Source organism: Syngnathus floridae, chromosome 11 (assembly GCF_059516105.1).
Source record: "Syngnathus floridae isolate MCC-2025c chromosome 11, RoL_Sflo_1.0, whole genome shotgun sequence".
Taxonomy (NCBI): Eukaryota; Metazoa; Chordata; class Actinopteri; order Syngnathiformes; family Syngnathidae; genus Syngnathus; species Syngnathus floridae.
Window position 1 is genome coordinate 9,289,839 of NC_142423.1, and position 16,893 is coordinate 9,306,731.

General features: G+C 41.3%; 1 protein-coding gene across 2 annotated transcripts in view; it reads right to left on the reverse strand.

The window, feature by feature from the left end:
- Positions 1-16,893, reverse strand: part of errfi1a (ERBB receptor feedback inhibitor 1a) — a 34,110-nt gene that overhangs the window by 6,860 nt on the left and 10,357 nt on the right. Inside the window, exon 1 of one of the 2 annotated variants that reach the window (XM_088389881.1) lies at positions 2,182-2,437. The exons of the other annotated variant lie outside the window; for it this stretch is intronic. The gene's annotated coding sequence lies outside the window, so the exon portion shown is untranslated. Of the gene's footprint in view, positions 1-2,181; positions 2,438-16,893 lie in introns of those variants that run through there. 2 annotated transcript variants of the gene reach the window in all.

Below are 16,893 nucleotides of genomic sequence, written 5' to 3' on the forward strand. Positions count from 1 at the left end.
AAAAAAGGGCTATATGGAGTCTATTGGGGTTTATTCCTTTCGATATTGTTCCACGTAAGATTTGACTTATAGGTATCCTGACAGCATTTCAGACTCCTAGTAGGTTTCTCCATGAAAAAACGAGTCCATTGGTGTCACTGTGGGTAGAATCTGCCCGACTGTACCTTGTTGTGGAAACTCGTCGATTTTTTCAGGTATCTTTTTCTGAAGCTAAATTGATACACGGCCAGGATCAACCTGCTCTCGAAATGGTCTAAACATTCAGGCTAATGTTGTCCAAAATAGCTTTTCCAATGCCAAACAAGACCACAGTCAAGGAACACAACTGGTCTCCTTCTTGGTACAACCCACTCAAATACATGATGGCCGGGTATTGGACCCTAATGTATCCTTCCTAAGGCTAAAGATGTACATGGGCAAGAAGGAGTCTTTACAATTATCCATTTGTGTGTTTATGTCGAACGTATAATGTACTATCCCGTTGAACAGTAGTCCACTGTACACTACTGCAATGCAAACATTCCACTTTATAAGGTCAAGGAACCTTTTTCACGGGCCAAAAGCATACAGAGTAAAGAACCAGGGCCTTCTCGTGACTATTCCAGGTAGATGGTTCAACAAACTCTGAGACTAATCATGAGCTCGAGGTTAACTCGCAGAGAGATGGGGAAACTCAGAGTATCCAGTTCCAGAACAGCTGATATGAACTGGGTCAATCAACTCCGAGTCGGTTAACCTCGAGTTAAGTGCATGCACGGCCAGTTCAAAAAGTCATCATCGATTGAGCACTGATACCTTGAGTCGTCATGGTAACCATGGAGAAGAAAACCCGATCTGCATATTTGACACTCATTGAATTGGAGGTTTTAATGACATTGTACGATGATTACAAATCCGTTCACATGAAAAAGAATAGCACCGCTGCGGCAACAAAAATTAATAGAAGTATAGGCTACCATCTTTGGATCAGTCCGTGGGTTTCAATCTATTTAAAATCATGCAACCGTGATTGATCAGGTATAAGAATTATTCATTCCTACAGCTTGTTGGCTCGGGTCTTGGATCAGTATAATACATTTTGTTCTCAAGAAATGGCGATGAAGTTACAAACCGCACACAGTGAACTAGTTTGTGCACTGATGTAAGAATACGTCATCATGTATTTACTGTTTTTGTGGTCTACAAATGTTTTACATGTACCAATTTACTCTCTTTAAAACTTTACTACGTTAGTGTAGTAAAGCCATATTAGGAAAGCGGAAGACCGTTGTAAACCGGAGACACCTTGTGAGTAGGAGTTCGGAGACACCCTGTAAATAGGAGTTCTCAGAGGTACCTGTTCCTATTTTCCCCCAGGGCTAAAAATGAGCAGGTGTACTCCCAAGTTCTAAAAGTCAAATGTCACAGATACAGAAGCACATGATTTGGTAGAACCACCCCAACGGCATGCCCCATACCCCCAAAAAGATGGTGAAAACCCTCTCTGGGTAATGTGACAGAAATTCAGGCGCGCTCTGTCTTGCAGAAAGAGAGAGAGAGAGAAGTAGAAAGAGAGGAGTTGCCGCCCCCGCTGCACGACACCCCTGCAGCGGTTTCTAAGCAACCATACCCGCTTTACCTGTGCGGCAAGCACACAATAGCGCACACCCCCTCGCTTTACCGGATTGAGACAATCGTGTTTAAAAGCCATCTAGCAGCTGGGCTGAGTCATGCCACTCAACACACGCCATGCACGCACACGTTTATATGATTTGGGCCACACGCACGCACGCGCAATGAGGATGCGCAAGTCATTGAAATTAACGCCTAAAAATGATAAACAGCGCATACAAGGATGCTTGCAGCGAGGTTTGAGGAGTGTAAATATTCAAATAATCCAGCCAGTGTCACGTAAACAACAGCATGCTATGCTTTATGCATCTCTATTTGTGTCATTGTGGGATTATTTTAAGCGCGGTTTGTTATTGTGACTTGGACGGACGCTCGTGATTGACTGTCCCGATCAGTCCTAAACTTATAATAGCTATAAAAAAAAAAAATAATAATAATAGAGGGTATTCACGTGAACCCCCAACAATATGCATCACTCGATGACGCTTGACATCAACCCACACACTCAAATGAACATGGTGACACAAACAAAATCAACGCATTTCACACGACTTCAACCGCAGCACTCACCAAGAAAAACTCCTCCAAAGAAGCGCCTTTTTTGGCGTAATGCGCCAATAAAACTCCTTTTCCAGGCTCTTAAAACGGCTCCGGTTTGTTTGCACCGTACAGCTATTTTGGAGTTAACATCGGGAAGCAGCAGACGCCTACGAATGGCTGACACTTCCCCCCCCACCCTTGCACGATGTGACACTTTTGGATAAAGTGTTGAATGGAAGCGAGCTGACGTCTTATAGGCTGCAAGGCAGGAGCTCCAGTCGAGAGACGCCCTGGCCCTCCCTAATGTCGCACGCTCGCCCTTAAAGGCGCACACGTCCTTTTATATTCCTTTGCGCACACAGCAAGGGCGCAAAATTACTCAAGACTACTGTTACTTTAGAATATTATGAACCAAGTAAAAGAGAAAATCTTCCAAATAATTATTTGGGTAACTATCCAGAGGGAGAAGGAAAAAAAAAAAACATCTGATGGATTCATTTTTAAATAGCGCACTAGACTAAAATAGACCAAAATATAAACTAGGAGGGCAAATTCACATATTGATCAATAATCTTACTTTATACAATATACAAACAATAGTAAATAATGATTTATTTCTGTTTACTCATAAGAACCAGGCTCAGATTATGATTTATATTTATCTGATTATATTATATGTATGCTATAATATTATATATATCATATAATGTTGTTTTTTTCTAACTGTTATCTTCATACAATAATAATTGATAGGTGCCACCTTCAGATTTAGTTGTCTTTTACGAATGTTATAATAACCACTTGTAACTAGAATGGCACTCAGTAGAGCATAGAGCTATTATGACTTCCTGGTTCATGGAGGATGTGCGAAATGATGGGCAGTGCCAATGATACCATGTTTTACACACTGATCCAGCAATTATCTGCCTTTGGCTTTTAGCCAGTCACGGAGTGTGATAGACGGATGAGGTCAGCGCCATGTCTGATATTAACCTTTGCATCAGTTCAGCAAAATGGCAAAATTGCCTTACTCAAACTGTCTGTTCATTCAGTGTGGTTTATGCAGAATGGCAACCGCAGAAAAAAAGGGAGGGAAAAGGTTCTTTTTTTTTTAATATTACATTTTCACACGATATTCACCCACTGACGCAAATGCATTGCTCATATGACAGGACATTGCACCATTTGCATTTATACTTTTCAACATTTTCCTCTGACTAAGAGCATGCTTTGCATGTGATGCCTAACTTTTCCCTCCAACATGGCTTTGCTACAATGAAAACAAGCACAAGAACACACACTTATTGTACCTGCACAGTGCACACATGCAAAGTGCCAGTTGCACAAAGCTGACATTGTTTTGCAGCACAGCTTATCTGATTGCCCTGAGCCCTTTTTCTCTAGCTGATCCAGTTTGCTACTGGCCCTAATTAAATATTAATAAACAAAATATTCAAATTAATAAGATGAACATTTTTAAAAATTCAAAACATGGGGCCTTGAAACTGAGACCTGAATCTTGCCCTCGTCAATCTGCGCTAGTCGATTCAAAATACCAAACTAAAGAATTGCACTCGTGCAGACTGCGCTTCATTACGCAATCTCAGAGCAAAATCTGTGATTAATTTCTATAATTTATATATTTTTTAAAGATGATACCACTTGTATAACAGTTACCATGTTAAAAATATTACCTCTACAGTCAATAAAGGTTTTCAAGATAAAGACAGATTGTTCAACTGCTATCTTTAGCTTGTGCAGGTGTACCTAATGTAGTGGTCACATGCAACACTCCCATAATGTTAGTTTACAGTCGTGCAGCCTACTTAGCAGTGAACTGGTGGTTTATTAACTATGTCACTCTTTCCAAACCAGGCTAAACAAACCAGCATTGTGACACACAGGCTATTCAAACACATCCAAACAATAGCGACAATCACCTCATGTGTTAAATCAATAGCAGCCCAAAGCAGAAGTGTGTGTGCGCATTGAGAGAACACAGTGTTCTTCTGTTTAAGTTTGTAAATGCTTTACAGCTTGGGCACCCCGGGGGCCCCTAAACCCCAAAGGCCATCAAATAAAATAGTAAAATAAAAATGATAAAAAATAAAAATAATATATATATATTTTTTATAAATCTTAATAAATAATAATATAAAAGATGAAATATAGCATTGTATACATCTATAAATTATATATGTAAATATATATATAGGTAAATATATATATATTATATATATATTATATATATATAATATACATATATATACGTATATATTATATATATATATATACATATATATATATATATATATATATATATATATATATATATATATATATATATATATATATATATATTCTTGTTATCGCAACTTATTCCTGCACAAGTAGTCAAGTATGTCATTTTGCCGCTGGTTTTTCAGCTCCCCCGAGCCTGCGTCATGATGTAATCACTCACAGGAAGCACCTTATAAAGTGAAACAGGGAGCGAGAGCGAGATGGCACATGAAGGAACGCTTGAGGAGCTTCTTCATAATTGTGACTCACACCTAGCCTCCTTCACCACTTCAAAAGGTCACCTTTTTGCTTCCTTTGTATGGCACACAGGAAGGAATTCCCCTTTGTGGCATTCCAACACAAATGTAGCAAGCACGACAGTGTGAAAGGGTGGTGCCTTCTTGGCTCATCAGCGTAAATCATTTCCTCACAATGGAGGTCAGAGCATTGATTGCCCCAGCCTGCTGAGGTTATTAAATTGCATGCATATTCAGCCAGTGGCCAAAGTCCAAGTACTAGATACAAACACATGAGCAGGAGGCTTGAAAGGTGACGTCAAGTTTGAGAGCTTATCGAGCAGCATATGTCTGGTTGCTACTTGTTGTGGCTTTATTGACATTAAAAAAAAAAAAAAACTCAATCATGGTGTGGACTCAGCATTGATGCAGTGTAATCTGGAATCAGCTCACTTCCTTTTTCCTGACCTCATTTGACGGTTTAATGGCTATGCACGTTTCTGGACAACGGAAATCTCATCATATAAATCTTAATTAAATACTCAGTTCTAACAACTGTAAATCTACGCACAGTAAAACATGCAGTGATGTCCTTGCCATAAACTCTGCACTGTGTGTGCAAATGGTGCAAGTGTGCTATGTGATTTTTCCGGATAATTTCTGAATGAAATCACTCATCAGCGTGCTGAATATTATCTTACAAAAAAAAAAAAGCCTGATCACAGTGTGAGTGTGCCATACATTTCATTGAGCTCACGTCTTGTCATCGCTCATACAGTAGTCGCTCTATGCCAGCAGAAGTTGCAGGTGTGCACTTCCAAGCCGATGACACATCCCAGTCCATTACCTCTCTGTGGTTTTGTCTCAGAGCTTCCCACAGACACACATTGCCTTCCATAGAAACCAATCACAAGGCGACAGACGAGGGCTGTCATCACTCACCTAAGCGTAAACCTTGTTAAAGCGCACTTGTTAGCGCGTTCCTTGAAATGCTTCGCTTCTTAGTCACTTCCTTTATTTGCAAATGCTGATGGGAAATGCGGAGCTCAGGTTGTAAATTGCTCGACAAGACAATAATTTTCTATTCTGGAGAGCAATACAAACAGAGGCCTGATACAACTCACCATTGCATCATGCCGCCGCATTGTTATGCTAAGTGGTTACAGTGTTGGCCCAAGCCAGTCCGCCTTGCTAATGACGACAGGGTGTGTTTTGTCTCCAAGACATACTGGCGGGCAATGTCTTATGAATTAAAATGGTGTTAGTAATCCTCATGTTGGAGTGAGTTTACGTCGGGACGGTGTGGTTAAACTAAAAGAGCATGGGAACGTAAGATCCCATTCGCAGTCACGCTAAAACCGCACACCCTCCCTACGGTGTCTGGCGTCTGGGGAAAAGCTGTGAAAATGACAGCTGTGGTGTGAAGGAGGACGTCACGCCGCTCTCCGACTCTCCAGCTGTTGCTGGATTAAATGCAGCTGGAAAGCGACTCCAAATATGCCTTGTTTCCGGCACATTTTTTCCCACCGCTAATCGTAAGCAGTGCCGTGAACATCTTTGAGCGATTAGGCAGTCCTGAAGAGGACCGTGAACAGATGTACTCCCTGAACTGTGTTTCAAACAGCCAAAACAGGAGTTTCTGGAACTTAGCCAATGATTATCGCAGGCTTCCGGTGCTCTTGATGTTGCCTACAAAGCAAAAAGTTTACCTAAAATCGATCAATCTTAAAGTAACAATCCGTAGGCAGGGGGAGCTCAAACCTCCCTCGATTTCCCTGGGGTGAAGTTAAATTTGTACATCAGAGACCAGGGATCCCTTTGAGGAACTGATAAAGATTTCAGATGTGCAGTAAGGAAATCAGCATCACATGCATTTGTGATGGCGCAGGGTTATGAAATTACCGATCTCTCTCGTGGCGAATCAAGAGGGCAGGAAAACGTGTAAAGATGGATGGTCCACAGATGGGCTGCACTCCGTCAGCTGGCTACGTCTTGTTTCCACATTTTCTGCATGACGGAGGTTGGAATCATTTGGGTCGGTCTATGTGCCGTGTCAGAGTGCTTTTTTGTTCCATTCTAACAAGAGCTTCAGGCCTCGGGAGAGTAAACCAGGCTACTTGTGGCAGGCGCATTAATTCCTCCAGACAGAAACGATCCACATGACGGAGCGCAAACGCGTCGACGAGATGAGGTCCAGTGGCTGTTTTCCATCTTACAAGAAAACAAGCTGTGCAGATGCATACATTGTGCCGGTCCACTGAGGCAACCAAGCGTGGGTGGTATTAAGCGACCCAATCCTTAACTCCGACTATGGAATTTGAGAGCTGCTAAAGCCTTGAGGCAATGCACTGATGCACATGATAAATCAGTAAAATAATAACTTTGCAGCAAAATGTATAGGGTTGCCATACATACAAGTTTGAACACCTGCACCATTTGTAAACTGACCAAACACTCTTGGGAAGTCACATGAACTCGGTTAAGATACCACGCAAAACTTATATCATTTGTCACCAGGGTTCAGCTAGCATAAATGCTAGTGGCCTATTCCTATTTCATTTACCCTTAACGTTCAAAAGTTTGGGGTCACCCGGACAATTTAGTGTTTCCATGAAAACGAAAACTTTCAAAAGGTTTTCAAGGGTTTTCAAGGGTTGTTTGATTGTCCATTAGCCTTCTAACACAATTAGCAAACACAATGGACCATAACACTGGAAACGGGCCTGTATACACCCATGCAGATATTGCATTAAAAAACAGACATTTTCAGCTAGAATAATCATTTATGGAGTATAGTCCTGATTAGTTTAATATTATTCTCATTAAAAATAGCGATTTTATTTTAAAAAATAAGGGCATTTCTAAGTGACCCCAAACCTTTCAACGGTAGTATAAATGTAATTCGTTATTTCATTCTGTTGCAACCAATATTTTGTCTCGTGTATCTCAGTTTACCCGATCCACATTTGCGCCTTCCTAAGTGCCTCTGGAGACGCTGTCGCCTACTCACTGTTGTGGTCACCCGACAGGAAGTGGATCAGCCGCCCCAGACCAAACAGTGCGAGGCCTCTGGAGCCTGAAGGCGTGTGGGAGGTGTGCTCTGAGCTCTCAGTGCACAAAGTGCTTCTTACTTCTTTGCCAAGCTGGTTGTGTACACAGACACACACATAAATTGACTTACTGTGCACAAATAAGTCACGTGACATTACATGGGACTTTACATGGAACTTTACATGCGTTCCGCTGAATCCTAGATCAAGCCGAAGATTTTCAGCGTGCAGGAAGAGGGTGTCGTTTTACACATCTCCAAGAGATATCACACTCACATATGTGTCCCCCTGACCTCGCACTGGCTTGAGTGAAGGATTGCCTTTAAATAGGGACTCATGTCAAAGCGGTTTGAACATATTGTGACACACTGCTCATGTTAAAAGAGCCTTTTTGGTTGTTCTCGAAGAAGACACACTCTCAAGGAAAAGAAAGTAGCTAAATAGTCTGCTTTTCTGTTACTGTTTCAAGGTGAGACAGCATAATGAACAGGAAGTGATGGCCTTTGGGTATACCTACCTGCCTAATAATTATCCCTGCTAATTATAAAGCAGCTTTGATAACCTGAAAATAGCTGGAAGGGAAATACTGCCTGCCACAAAGCGTCAGATTAAAATGTGTAATTTTCCATGAGTGCCTATGTGTGATGAAAGTTCTACCTTTATAGGTGACAATAGCCAACCATCCAATTATTACTGAGCCAACCTGTCTACAAGTAGATTAAATTCATCTAAATTGTATAAAGTTTTTTTTAGCAAGGGTGCCGTTAAGTGGTTATACTTTCATGCACAGAATTTAGATTCCGATGAAAACCAATTCACTGTCTGCACACCTTGAAGTTTTTAACTGGGACTGAGAGAGACCCTGGACATGTTAATTGCTAGATGTTCATTCCAACAAGTTACACAACAAATGAATTGAAGTAAAAAGTCAACAATGAGTATCCGTTTTCATACGCTCAGGGCCAATTCAAAATCACTTTTAATCTGGTTTAAACTGTCTCTACACGTCTTGATTGCATAAAAATACCTCATAATCAAGGGTTATAACTGCTTTTTTCTGTCTTTTAATTTGAACTCCACTTTTGTTTTTTTTTTGGAATCCCACAATATTTGTAGTACAAATATCCTTTCAAGAGTGCCTGGCATGCTGGTTTCAGAATCCAAACTAATCCATATAAATTATGACTGTGTTAAATCCTTTCCAAGTCAGTCAAACAAACTAACTTAAGGAAAATTAGCATCAGCGCTGAACAAACGATAGTTCATATTGCGTGACAAAAAGCAGACTTGACACTCATTGCAGCTCACGTCTGCTCTGACAGCTTCCACCTCCGGAGCGGGAATGGGAAAAGACGTAAGTAAATACAATGGACCAACTGGTCTGTCCCACGCACCTTACAAAAACCACTTCCTGTTGTGTTTACTCATAACGTAATGCTGATCCATCATGTGACACAAGTGTAACTTGGCAAACACAGCCTTGTCATATTACGCCAAGTCGGTGTAGCACTGTTGTCGGCCCAACGGGTGGATTAGGAGGAGGAGAAATTTCTAAAGGAGCCAAGCATACATCAGCTAAATTAGCCGGGTGATTCAGATGGAAAAAGGGAGTTACAGAGGAGGACTACCAGGGAGATGGAGAGGGATGGTTCTGGGAGTAGTCACAGAAGGGAAGCCACCCACTGTGACCACAGAGGCTTGACTCATACGTTTAAACGGGCAGATGCTTTTGGGATAGGGACACACTATCCTGCAGGACATGCTAAACCAAAATGGACTCACTCCTGTTGCCAGGGTGAGGCGGCATGGAATCTGTTCCCTTCCAATAGCTGAGCGTGGCAAAATAACTGTTGTTATGCTATCGGGAGTCATTCATAAAAAACGGATGTGTACTGTTTGGTTACACACTGTTGACAACTGGAACAGCGTGTCCTGCCTCTATTGCAAAACGGCATCATTCCTCGTTAGGTGATTGTCGAGGGAAAAAAACAAGAAGACACTCGGGCTGAATGGAAAAACACTTCAAGTGAAGTGTGTTTACCTTTGCGGGGTTCTCACCGGTTTTTCAAGTTCCAAGCATTTCCAATTTGATTTGAATTAAATTTTATACCTGGGAATATTCTCATATCACCATGTCAGGGAGACTTCCAAGCATGATGAGACTACGCAAAAGCAACGATTTGAACGTGAGGCCTCTCAAATAACAGCGATACGTTTTTTCTTCATCTACTACATGGGGAAGGTCACCTGAGGTCTATTTCCACTCGTGGGTGGTCGAAGGCATATCTTTGATAATCACACGAAGTCATGCATGCAATGTTATGACATCCTGCACAGGAGCTTCGTGAGAGTTTGTTCTCATGTAAGCAAGATAAGGTCATTAAAAACCGAAGAAGCTTATTCCCTCAGTGTGATGTAAAATAGTGTTACAGCAATTCAAAACAATAAAAAATATTGTTTGCCAGTATCCCAAAAAGAACTGCAAAGTTGTGATCAAGTGTGTATCAAGTGAGTGCATAACAAGTGTGTGAACATACAAGTGTGCGTTTTAGCACCTCGCCTCCGTTTCCTGTTTTCCTCTCACGATGTCCCCAGTCACTTTGCGGACACGCCCCCCACCCCCACCCCCCACCCCGGCCTGTACAGCAAAACTGATAACCACCACCACCACCCTCCAAACCCTTCCTCCCTATGAAGATAAGAACTTGTGATTACGGCTGATAGAATAGCAAGCCTGCACTCTTATAACCCAAACAAAATACATGCGGTGTGTGTGTGTATAAATCGCAGCAGCAGCTCTTCCAGAGTGTTTCTTGATTGGACACGTGGAAATCTAATCTGACAGCAAAGAGATGAACAGTGACACACAAGTACATGCACACAAGCGTTGCACACCATGCACGCACGCACGCTCTTTCCTGGAGAGAAAACTGAGCATGGCAGTGATTACTCAACAGACCGGGGGCGGAGCATTGGGGTTTTTTTGTTATTAGTATTTTCAATGAGGCAACCGGTTCCAGATGCACTGAGCACAAACTACAAAGAACCATATCAATAAAAGAATGAATGAAAAAAAAAAGAATCAGTACGGTAGATGAGGAACGAGCACGTCCACCTCGTAGCTCTGAAGTTCTGGGGTTGACTTATGAGGTTCACTGAAGACTTTGAATCGCCCATCGGTGTGAAAAGTTCTGCGAAAAATCAGCAAAAATTGGAAGATTTTTTTGGGTTGAATATCTATGTCTTATGTTTTACTTTGTTCATGTCTTCAAAATAAAAACAACAAAATCAGTGTGCCAATTTTCAAAGGGAATTGAAATCTGCCGTCCGATTACTGGGTCGAGCCGTACTTTGAAAAAAGCTTCCGTGAATGAATAAATTGCCTCATCCTTTGGCAACTTCAGTAAAGCCGCCATCAAAGTGCGTTGGATTAAAGTGAGCTAAAGCCTTTTGTTTACAAAATTTCCCCTAGTGTGGTTAGCCTTTGACAGCTTCTCAAACTCCCACACGTCTCTCACAAGGGCAGGAACGTGGTCGAAAACACCAGGAGGGTGCAGACCATCCGTCTTTTCCCGTAAACTGCATTTTGTGAGGCCCGCTGATTTAAGTCTAGTGTTTCATACAAAACCCACACGTTGTTTGTTTGACTCGTTGCCATAGAGACAGTGACATCCCTCAATGGTGGACCTGAATAGATGTTGCGGGGGTAGTAAACATTGTTAGCATGTTAGCGCAAGTTCATCACAGTGGGCAAAACAATCTTCTAGATTTTCATTACGAGACAGCGACAACCCTCAATGGTGGACCTGAATACACGTTGCGGGGGTAGTAAACGTTGTTGGCATGTCAGCGCAAGTTCATCACAGAGGGCAAAACAATCTTCTAGATTTTCATTCCGATTGAGATGGACAGAGTCCGAAATGTGCTGTTTGCCTCTGCTTCAACGTCACGTTTCTTTCCTGCCCTGTCAGCTGTTTGAATGACAGAGAGCAAACTATATGACCTCCATCCGATTACTTTACAATCCTCTGGCACCAGACGGTCTGTCTCAGGTAGATTCTGCACCTGTGTGTTCCAGCGAGTCACTCGCACTAACCAAACACACGCACACGGAGTTGTCACTCTATCGCTTTGCTAGTCAGTACTTTAAGGGCAGTGTGTGCAATCACACAGGCCTATAAAACACTGGCCCCTTTCGCACTGCCAATAAAATACGTAAACTTTTTATCACGTCACTCTTCTGTTTAAACGGCGCAGTCATAGAATGGCGGGACGAAGTCGACCGGAGATTTGTCCTTGACCTAATAGAATTCTGTAGTTTAAAATTTAAAAATTGAAGCTTTTCAGATCTTTTAGTACAGCTTGTTTTTTTGTTGTTGTTTTTTGCCTGTGCATTTTACAGAATTTAATCATTTCGTTTTTCCTGCAATCAGATAATAGGATGCGTGGCGAAGTATAAAATACGTCAGCCAAAGGAATGTCCTCTGTTATTGTGGTGATACAACAATTCTGCGGGGGTTTTGATTACGGCTTTTTTTCCGTGTCGCAAATTTGATGGCTATCCGCATACGATGTGCAAATCCGGAAGAGGGATGTGAAGTTTATCACTTTACCTTGTCCTCTTTCACCTTGTAGTGTTGAAAGCAAATATTTAGATTCATCAAACACTGGGGTTGGTTAATTATCTGATTGTGAGATTTTGCGTCACTGTCTGAAAGTGCACAGCCCGGATCCTACTTTATGAGTTTGTGCAACGTTAATCTATATTTACATGAAATTAATCCGTGGCCCAAAAAATATTACTGCACAGTTTTATTCATTTTTAATCGACTTTCATCATATCAATGACAACAACAACAATGTTTCAGGTAAAAAAAATCTCCGGAGTTAGATTCACTTGTAGATATTAATAAAAAAAAAAAAAAAAAAAATCAAAGCGTAACACTGAATGACTTGCTTGTCAGACTATCGAGGGCCGACGCTGAATGTTTGTCACCACGTTTGTGACTGGTTGGACCTGATCTGTCACAAGTATCTCTATCCTTTCACCAAGCGTGGAGGGTGGGGTTTAGCTCAAGCTTGCCTCACACAAGTGTACAAAAATGGATTTACACCAACTGAAAACCTTTTAATTTTTTTTTTTATTGCACTTCTGCCTTATAGGAACGGGTGCACCTTTTGAGATTTCCAGGCAGCACGTGTGTTCAACTCCATGTGGCATATAAACATATTTCTGTCAATCAAGGCACACCTTATCTTTAAGATCTTTGATGCATGACTTGGATCCCCACTGCATGTAGTCAGTGAAGAAAGGAAAAACAGGTCAGCATATTGTGTAACCGCTTGGCACTATCCGATCATTGTGTGCTTCATGCAGTGCAAGTGCTGAAGCGTGCATTTAGAAGGTTGCGTGCATACACACAAATGAGGAATTGTACATTTAGAGTGCATGTTTTGACCATTAGGCCATAAATTTAAATACTTTATCAAATAATACTTTTTGGGTGTGAAGTACAATACACAGTTTGGATTATTGTATGTCCTGGACATATGCTGTTTTGCAGATGTATTTCAAATGGGACCAAAGGCGATCATTGCTTGCTTAAGATGAAATTTCTGATCTTCAGTAGGTTCCCACTAGTGCATTTATTTTCCTCTTAATTGCACGGAAATTATTTTTAAAAATAACATCTTCCACACAAAACAAGTTTGCCTGTGTATGAATCATAGAAAAATAAGTAAATATAATTTCAATGCATTTAATTTCTATTAAATAAATGTATATGTATTGTTATTTAAAATTTTTTGTATTTAAAAAAAAAATGCTGTTATTTCATTTTATTATAGTATGCGTTTCATTCATCATAACATTACAGTATTACCGTCCTTTTTTGATTAGTTGCCAAAACAAAAAATCCTAAAATGAGCCTACGGCCTTATAGTGGCATTTTTCTTTACCCTACACAGCGCTATACTAAACAATCATCTTCACTTACTGCTTAAGGCTTCCACATCAACTGAACCACTGTACAGGAACAGGAAAGTCGGGATTCATGCAGGTACAAGATGAACCTGCACTGTGCCACTAAAAAAGAACGTTATGATCCAAAAAAAAAAAAAAACCTCAAACATGAGCAATTATGTGTACCACCACCTGTGCATGTTTGCGCTTACTCCCAACAAAGACATGTTCCTATGTGCACTGCAGACTACGTGTGTCATATGTCTGTGGTTTACAAACACTGTATGTCTGCCGTTACCAGACACCGTGGCTATTCTGGCCCCCTCTCCCCAAGTGCCCCCCACCCCCCATCCTAGTGTCCGGTCTCCGTGTGGAAGTCTGCAAGCCAAGGTCACCGGGTCACATTCCTCCAGCTCTTTGGCATTCTGCCCAAGGGTTCATGTAGTGTATGTGTGTATGTATGCGTGTGTGTTCTGCACGGCCTACAGATAGAGGCACACGCTCACGCGCGCACACACACACACACACACACACAAAATATAGAGCCAAAAAGGGACGTGTTATACAGGAGTGTGATTAACGTGGCTGTCTACACACGTACTTTCAGCAGCGCTGGGTGCCTCGGATGCAAACAGTGCTGACGCGTTTGTATGTTTGAGGCTTGACAGGGGGGTCCTCCAGGATCATTTGCGGATCATCATATTCTCATATGACATACGTATGTGATAACTATTGAATGCCAACGTGTTGGTATGCAAAGTTTAAAAAAAAAAAAATGCCCAAGTGATATCCAGTTTTAAGAATGTCTTGCCTGATGAGATTTGGTTAATCATTCCCTCCTAATAAATGAACGAACTCTGCCAACAATTAAGTCTCCTTCACCAAACGATCTGTCGTACACAGTATCAAGTCTGACCTGTGGTAGTAGAAGAAGAAATCTAGGTTAGTTAATATGCTAACTAAATTGTGGCTGCAGTCTTTTCCTTGTCATTTTATTGCCGTAATTGACATGTTACACAAACACTCAATACTACCATGCTTCAATTGCAACTTACAAATAGACAACCCCTTAAAAATGAATAAATAAAATAATATGGAATGGCACATTAATTATTCCTGATAAAATCACAAGCTCAAGCCATTGCATGAAGTTCAATCAAAACGCCAGACACAGATTATGCAAATCAGACAAAGAAGTCCAGCCATGCTGCATAGGCCATGAACTTCCTGGAGTTCTATTCCCTGAAATTCAGAGGGTCTTGCCGGAAATCCAGCTCGAGGCTATCGGCCCCCCTGTCGCCGCCTCCCACGGAAAGGGTCGCAGAGTGTGAATAAGTCCACAGAGCAAACATGGCCGTGGCTGACAGGCGGTCTGACTCAGCGCCACATTCCAGTGGAGTCACCCATCCACTTTACCCTGGGCACACGCACCCCTCTGCACGCACACTCTATGCATCACCTCTTAAATCTCCTTCTCTCCATCGCACCGTGCACCATACAGGTGCGCTGTACTTATACCATCTAATTACCCGCAACAACTGCTTCCCATCATGGCATTTGTCACTCAATCTTACTCATGATGTGCACATACCCTATTTACTCAGTCAACATTACTCTTGCGCCACTTTGGTTTTTTTTTTTTTTTGTATGAGTGAGTTTATTTTATCCGGTCAATGGAATGCAATGGAGAGACTGAGAGCTCACCTATGGAAAAGAAAGCGACTCTGTGTTGAATGTAAAATGTATGACAGTCAGGACAGTATATCCCCATGCAGCTGCTATTGCATGTCGGGATCCTAAGCTGCCAACTAGCAAGAGCCCTCATTCATTCACTCAGAGTGATTCCCAAACCAGTCTGTCAAGGAATCAACATGTGAGCGTAGTTGACACCATCTTGACATACATGTTGAATTAACAGAAATTAACTTCGTCATTTTAAAAGTCCCTATAGAGAGAGCATGATTGCATCACTATGACATCTGAACATCTAAGCCTTGTTTTTGTAGCACAACTAAAGATGATATGAACTCATTGGCTGCCTTTGACGAATATACTCAAAAATCACTTTGAACTGACAGTCGATGAGTTCACCTATTAAAGATTGGAATCAAAGTCACACAGGAAATTGATGTGGCATTGTTCAAACAAAAGAGGAAGTGGATATCTCTTTTTTTTTCCCTCCCCCAGAGCAAATTAGTATCCTTACACAAGTTGCCTTAGGGTAAAGGCACACCAAGCCTATGTCAAACAACCAGCCGCAATCAATGCGGATTGTTGCGTCAACTAACTTGACTGTTGTCTTGGCCAAACTAATTACACATGAACATAATGCACACAATAGGCTGTATTAAATTTGTTAACATGATTTTGTTTGGGGCTCCTGCTACAAATTCATTTTATGGCTATTCTTGAAGCGATAAATTCATTTGCTGGGTGATCAGAGCAAGAAAAAAAATCAGAATAATACGGTGCACAAAAGTTGCACAAGTTAATTTTATTTATATTGCATAAAGGATGCAAGAGGAAAATAATGTTTTATTTTTCCTTTTTGGTCAATTTTTTTCATTTATTGGGCTCATTCTAAGTGGTCAATACATTACATAATTTTAAAGAAATTGGTTCCGTAGTGTTTACAGAATATACGAACAAACACCAAACAAAACATTTGAATAACTGCAAAGAAAAGACACACTCTGTGATAAAATCATGCAGTGTCCCTGCCTATTTTGTCCTTTAGTCTTCAGCAAGGACACTCTGTTAGGCGTGTGTGATTAACCGTGCATGAGTCAGATACAGGTGTTTTGCAATTGAAGCAAGGCTTCCTCACTTCTCCCCTCCCCCATTTTTTTTTTTTAAGCTTTATAGCAATGACACAGCCTACATCTTGACACGCAAGGCTGCTGTCAATCAAGAGATGTACGAATTATGATTCAACACACTGGAGACAGTCGGACGGTCCGCGGTGAGGGTGTCTGTGTTTACACGGTGACAAGTTTGGTCCCACCAAAGATATGAACGCTCATGGGAGGAAAGTCGATAGCGTTTGCAGGTATAGTTTGCGATGACTATGCCTGAGGATAAAGGCCACTGATAAAGGTTATATCGAGAACCACAGTAGAGAAACAGAGAGTTAGATCTGGGTCTTTGGATAAGATAAACAAAGTGGAGGGATTGAGAAAATTCTTCTAAAATGTGTCAATGTTTATGTAGTCAT